Raw genomic sequence first — 7,033 nt, forward strand, 5'->3', positions numbered from 1 at the left:
TACAAGAGAAGCTGAAATGTGTTGTTAGTGTTATTAATGGGGGGAAAAAAACAACCTAACACTCTGGGGGTGGGGAGCAAAGTTATTACTTCATACCAGACTGTCACATCTGCATTATGAAGGTTTCTCACAGATGTGAAGTTAAGGCAGAATGTGTATCCTTCCTGAGGTTCTGTTAGACCACAACTCCCTGCATTCTTCACCACTGACTGTGTTGCTTGGTGCTTAGGAGAACTGGAGTCCAACAATATCTGGAAGACCAGAAATTCCCCCATTCCATAGGTAAGAGCCAAGTTATGTTATTTGGCTTACTGGTTTGAACACGCATGAGGAGTAGCATGTTTGAGTGTTCTCTCAAGTAAATGACCACATCCTGTACTGAAGAATTGAGTATGCCAGAACATAGGCTAATTTGGAAGTAAATGGATTTTCTGGTACATGTATCTGTTGATATTGTAGTTACTTAACAGTGCGGTACATTTGATTTCTTAAGTGATACAGATTTGGGGAAATGGCACCACTATATATTTCAAAATGCCATCTAAACAAACTCTTCTGTGATTCCCAGTTACAGTATCATGGGTATCCCGTTCTTGCTCTCTAAGCCTTATCAGCATACAGGAGGACAGAAAAAATATGGTTGTTCAGTTGTCCTTGGACTTTGGCATGAGTTGCCCACCTCTCTCTCTCTTTCTCTTCCCCCCCACCAGGTGGGAAGTCCCCCCAGTGCCACTGGTGCAGACATTGACAATGTGCAAGTGGTGATCTTCATGAAAGAACACGTCCCTCACTTAAGCAACGCTTCTGCAAGCAGTGCAATCTTGCATTGCTGCACTTTCCACTCAGTGCAAGCTCAGCAAACTACTGACCAGGATATTTAGGTGAATGTGCCAGTTTCTGTAATGTTTCTTTGAAACACTGTGTTTTTATCTGTTTGTATATTGTTGCATTTGCAATGTTTACAATGATCTTTGAGGCAAATCATAATGGAACTGGATAAGCAAGAAGCCAAATTTATTGGCCACAGGATAGCTGTGGCTGCCCCAGTTACAACAGCTCAGGAGCTTAGGTGAGCCCCCCTCCACCAACAGTTGAAAATTCTCTTCTTCAGGCAGGCTTTTTAATAAGCATGACTGAATCCCTGGATGCTTGTGGTTGTTTTTTTTTTTTAGCTGAGTAGTTTGCTTTTGAAGTATTAAATGTTTTAAAATACTTAATGTATTTTAAATAATTTAATAACTGTAACATATTCTACATGGCGACTGCCTTTGAAACATGTTTGGACACTTTACCAGTTCCAAAACGCTGCAGCTAGATTGTTAACTGAGGCTGATTAAAGGGATCACATAAACACCACCACTGCTGTCCCATTTACAGCAGCTCCATTGGCTTCCAATCTGTCACTGGACACAATTCAAAGTGCTGGCTTTAACCTATTAAGCCCTAAACAGCTTGGGCCCAAACCATTTAAAAGACCATGTCTCCCTCTATGAGCCTGCACAGGTGTTAAGATCATCAGGGGAGGTCTTTCTCTTGGTCCCACCACCTTCACAGGTGCATTTGGAGGAGACACAGGAGAGGATCTTCTCTCTTGCTGCCCATAGACTCTGGAACTCCCTCCCACTGGAGGCCAGACTTGCCCCATCTTTATTGTCCTTCCACAAGCAGACAAAGACTTTTCTCTTCAGACACTCTTTCTCTTTGTGAGGTTTTTTTTTAAATGGATTATTGTGCTTTGTTGTTTTTAAATATGTTTTTAATAATAATTTTATTTACCATTTTAAATATATTCTTTGTTTCTTTCTTTTTAAATATTTGTATAGTTACTGTTTTTAATCATGTAAGCCACCTTGGGTCCTTTTTAAAAGAGAAAGGTGGGGTAAAATATTTTAAATACATATTATAGTTTCATTCTTTTTAAATTCACAATTGATTTTGTTTTTAGTTTTACTTGTTTTAATGTTGTGAGCCATCCTGGATCTCCCCATTGGGAGAAAGGAATACAAACAATACAAGAATAAATAATAAATGAATAAACTGTTATGGAAGGAAGTCTTTAAACTTAACAGTTTCAAATTGACTGGAAGGAAAATTGATCTTTGTTTGGATTTGCAGGTTGTTCTATTACAGCTTCGCAGAGGGCTTTGTGTGACTTGTACCACAAAGCTGAAGCCTCCTACTAAAACGTATGGTAATGGATGCAACTGATGGCTTTGTCCCTTTGAACATATCCCTATAGATTTTTGAATCCACTTTTCAATTGTTTAGCTTTTTATATTCATGTGGGATTTGTTTTCTGAAAAGAATCATGACAGAACACAAACACAAACTGCTTCTCCAAATTAAAGAAACATAATCGTCAAATCAAATAATGCACATACTGTAGCCTTGAAATAGCTATTGCATAGAGTCATCAGCAAAACTGTTTGCTAGTTGCCTGATCCTGATAACAGGAGGACTGGGTATCTCTACCAACTAAGAGAGTAGGAAGAGAGATACTTACTACCATTCCAATTAATATTGGTAATAGTACCCTGCAGCATACTATTACAAACTCATTATCATATTAGATGGTCCAAAATAAGCCTTATTCTGAAAGTTTTCCTTTAGCCAGAACACCAGGAAATGGAATTTGTGTCTCTTTTCCATTATTGTGCAAGAATTCTGGTTACAGGGTGACTATGTGGTTTGATTTTCTTTTCTTTCATTCCCTTTTCCCCCTTTGAGTGTTGGGAGGTTCATTTCTTCTAGCACTGGATGACATTTCAATGTCATTCTCCATTCTCATGTTTCAAGACATATCAAATTAAAAATAAATTGTAAAGGCCAAACTGTACTGTCAATACAATTTTCCTAACCTTGTTGAGATATAAAATTTCGAATATATAGTGCTGAAATAATGAAGGGGGTGCAGAAAAAGCAGTCCTAAACATGTACACTGTATTTTTAAAATGAGGTTTAAACAGCAGCTTACTAAAAACTACTGCAAAACAACCAGCCAGCTCTCCAGATGAGCCTGGAAGCAAATTCACTGTATAATAATATTGCCTTGCAAAAGAATCTCTTTCATACCTGATGACTGAACATATTTGCAAATGAAAAAAAAAAGCCCAGATGAATAAGAGAATTGAAAGAGTATTGAAATAATTACAACATTATGTCAATTTTTGCAATGTGTTAATATGACTGATAAGTTGAATCTGCAGATCCAGTAACTTGCTCTATCTTATTTTACTAGATCCTGTAATTTAGATCTAGTGTAACCTGATTAGAGGTGGGGATATTTGTATATGAATATCCCCGCACAGGTGGAGTTAACGAGGGTCCGCCCCCTGGGGCCGGACTGTCCACTCATGGTTCTGATGGCAGCAGTGGCCTCCCTCATCCTTCTAATCACTCCTGGAGCTCCGCTTTCTTCTTGCTCATCTGGCCACTTAGCATCCGTGCAGGGAGACTTTTCCTCACCTTGCCTGGAGTGGCTAGCCAAGCAGGAAAAGAGTGGTGCTCCTGAAACGATTGGAAGGATGAGCGAAACTGCCGCTGCCATTGGAAGCGTAGGTGGACAATCTAGCCCGGGGGGGGGGGCGGACCCTTGTTAACTCTATCTGTGCCGGGATATTCATGTTCAGATATGAATTCCCCTATCTCTAGTCTTAATGGCTTAGCAAATGTTAGTCAAAATAATAATGCTTATCATCATGGTGGCAGCTTGTTAGATTCTGATTTACAGGAACTCTATTTTACAGGAGTTGTAAAAGCAATAAAATTTCCATTATAAATGTTCTTATTGTGAATCTAGTCTCTATAATTGACAGCACCAGCAAAATTAAGTTGTTTACAGATGAAAGGAAATGTAAACATTTGACAAAACTATAAATATGGGGAGGCAAACACAACTCAACATCAATTTGCCTACAAGTAAAGTTACTTTGGGGGGCTGTAACTCCCAGAATAGCCCAGCCAGCATAGGCAGAAGGAATAATGATAGACTTAGGATTTCTTCAAGATGTTGTCATCTTTTTTTAGAAAAAATTTTCCTATTTCCTGAGGAGCTAATGAAACTGTGCTTGAATACAGGACCCTGTCCGGATGAATACAGAACCAATTAAATTTCAGAAGGAAGAGTATTATAAATGGTGGTGTTGTGGAGGGGAGACAAAGCATGGGGGAAATTAAAGGCTACTTGGAGTGCATTCATACAGTAGATTGCTGACCCAGAGGGAAGTGAGCCTGGCAGGACATTTGATGCATCAGATAACAGTTCAGATGGAAATTAAATAGCATGACATCTATTGGTTACAGCAAAATGAGTTTGGCCCAGCATGAGGACATGATTCCCATCACTGGCAGACCTGCCTATCCACTGATGAGCCTCCTAGCAGACACAATGAGATGATAACAGATTCAAGCAAGGCAGGGCCTTGCTTCCTTTGACTCAAACTTCCTTCTATGGATTTCCGAAGGTGGGGTTATAAGCCAATTGGCTGGAACTTTTTCAATGCCCATAAAAATGCCAGCTCTAAGCTCCCAACAGAGTTCTGAGGACAGTACCCAAACACCCTTTGCCTGTCTTCCCTACGTTCCCTGTAATCCTGCATGGTTCTAACAATAGCTGGACTGGTTGATAGGCTGAAGCTCCTGATCAAAGTGGAGACTGGCTTGAACCAGGACCTAATTCATAATCCAGGCTCAAACCTGATGGAAGCATGCAACTCTGAGGTCTGCGATCATAACCCTCACCCCTCCAAGCACTTCCAGTCAATCAACTAGTTGGTTTCACATGTGTGGTTTCCTATGCCTCATGGGGTTTTCAGGGATGGCAGCCGTTGTTCTGTGGCTGCTTCTGGCTGTGTGCCTCCTGCCCACCATTTCATCACTGGTCACAAGCAAGGCCCTCAGGTAAGTCTGGGGACTCTTGCTACTATCTACCTGGATATTATTTGGTATTACTTCTGTATTCAGTAGTTTGGCTCTACCTGAAATATCAGAACATCAGTGTGGAATTTGGGATTTTGAATACTGAAAAGCTATGCTGTCTCCCTGCTCCCCTCCCCTGCTGAGCCCAGTGCAACAAGTAGGCTACCTCTGGTTCTTGTAACATTTGAAGGATAATGATGCACAGTCCTCTACTTAACAGCAGCCCGACACTAGCAGCTTTACACAAGCAGCCTTACACTAGAGCAGATTTTGGCAAACAATTCAAGTAAGGAAGAGAGTGAGATTCATTCCCCAAACTGCATGCTAATATTTTCAGCAATGCAATCATACTTCTGTTTACTTAGAAGTAACTCTAATTTTGTCCATTGGGGCTTCCTTCCTATTAAGGATGCAGTCCCACTGCTCATTTGAATTGATTCCTGTTCTGACTTTTTAAATAGCAGTATTAAGTCATGTGGTATATAAATCAGTAGCCACAGTCACTGACTTAAATTAATTTGATTTATTTTGGGTAATTAAAAGCAGTTTTGGCTACTACACAGATGAAACTGACTTCCTTCCTTTCTTTTTTAGGAGCACACTGTTCATTCGCTTTTGGCAATTTTGTTAAAAAGTGATACATCACTAAATTGATGTATCACTTTTTTTACAATTGGTGCAGTCATCAGAGGAATTATTCTAATTGCCAACATGTCATCACCTAATGTCACATAGTCTGAGAAACAAAAGTGGGGAAGCACCATAGAGGAAAACACAAGTTAAAATAATTGTTTTATCACCAGAAAGGAGTAAATCAGGAGGATGACTGTAATATAGAATGTATTGATAAAGTAATGCTTTTGACAAAAAAAAAGTTTGTAGTCACAATTCACTAAGTGATGCATCATTAAACATTTGTAAAAGGAATTTTTCAAAAAATGGAGTGGCAAAACTGCGGTGCCAATGACACTCAAAATCAGCAAGGCACAAAGTAAATCAACAAGAAAATTCACAATCACCAACCCAAATTGAAATAAATTGATTTACAAGTTAAAAGTGTGCTGCTTATATACCTCCCCATAGCGCTTCAAGCACTCTCTGGGCGGTTTACAATTTAATTATGCAGGCTACACATTGCCCCCCCAGCGAGTTGGGTACTCATTTTACCGACCTCAGAAGGATAGAAGGCTGAGTCAACCTTGAGCCGGCTACCTGGGATTTGAACCCCAGGTCGTGAGCACAGTTTTAGCTGCACTACAGCGGTTTAACCACTGCACCACGAGGCTCCTAGGTATTTTAAAAAGCCCCTGCTAGACAGTTTTTAAAAACTCACTTTGCAAACCAAATAAATTGTACCTGTGAATTTATAAATCGATTTAAATAACACTTAAATCAATATACTGTAACTGCAGTTCTCATTGCCAGTGGAATCGCACCCTAAGGGTATCTAGTGGAGAACTGTGTGATAGCATGCTCAGTAGACATGTATCCTTCAGATATACTTTGATTTGAATTCCTGCATGGAGCAGGGGGAGGGACTTGATGGCCTTATTAGTCCCTTCCAACTCTATTATTCTTTGATTTTGTGATTCTAAGAAAATCATATGATGCTTGCAAATACATTCACGTGTGGTTGAGTGTTCCAACTTCTTTAATATATAACCAGTGTTGGCTGAGGGAATCATAGGAGTTGAATTTCAGAAACATACTTTTCCAAGTCAAATCTTTCCTCCAGCCTGAACGACTGGCCGTTTGGTAACCTAAACATGCAGTTCATATATTCTGATGTGTTCCTAACTCACTGAACATTTATAAAGAACAGTTGTCTTTATGTATTTTTGGCCTTTCTCATTGGGTAATTCCTAAAACTAGAAAATTGTCATAAATTGTTTCAGTTTTTTTCTGAGCTTCACAAATTGTGTCTCTTACTGGACCACTGCTGTTTCAGCAGGAATAGCTAAGAATCCATCTTGTCATAATAGCGCTAAAAATATCCCTGAAAAGAGAACGTTCCCCAATCATCCAATTCCTTGCCGGCGTTTGTGATAAGGAAGGTTTTATCTCAAGCTGGCACACAGCATTTCAATTTACAATAGTGCTCATTCATAGTGTTGCC

General features: G+C 39.6%; 1 long non-coding RNA gene across 1 annotated transcript; it reads left to right on the forward strand.

Moving 5' to 3' along the window:
* The first annotated feature begins 710 nt into the window (after nucleotides 1-710).
* Nucleotides 711-3,009, forward strand: LOC144586833 (uncharacterized). The gene is made up of 2 exons (XR_013541887.1): nucleotides 711-881; nucleotides 2,116-3,009. It is a non-coding gene; the product is annotated as an uncharacterized LOC144586833 (long non-coding RNA).
* The last annotated feature ends 4,024 nt before the right edge of the window (nucleotides 3,010-7,033 follow it).

The sequence above is a fragment of the Pogona vitticeps genome, chromosome 2 (genome assembly GCF_051106095.1).
Source record: "Pogona vitticeps strain Pit_001003342236 chromosome 2, PviZW2.1, whole genome shotgun sequence".
NCBI classification, from domain to species: domain Eukaryota; kingdom Metazoa; phylum Chordata; class Lepidosauria; order Squamata; family Agamidae; genus Pogona; species Pogona vitticeps.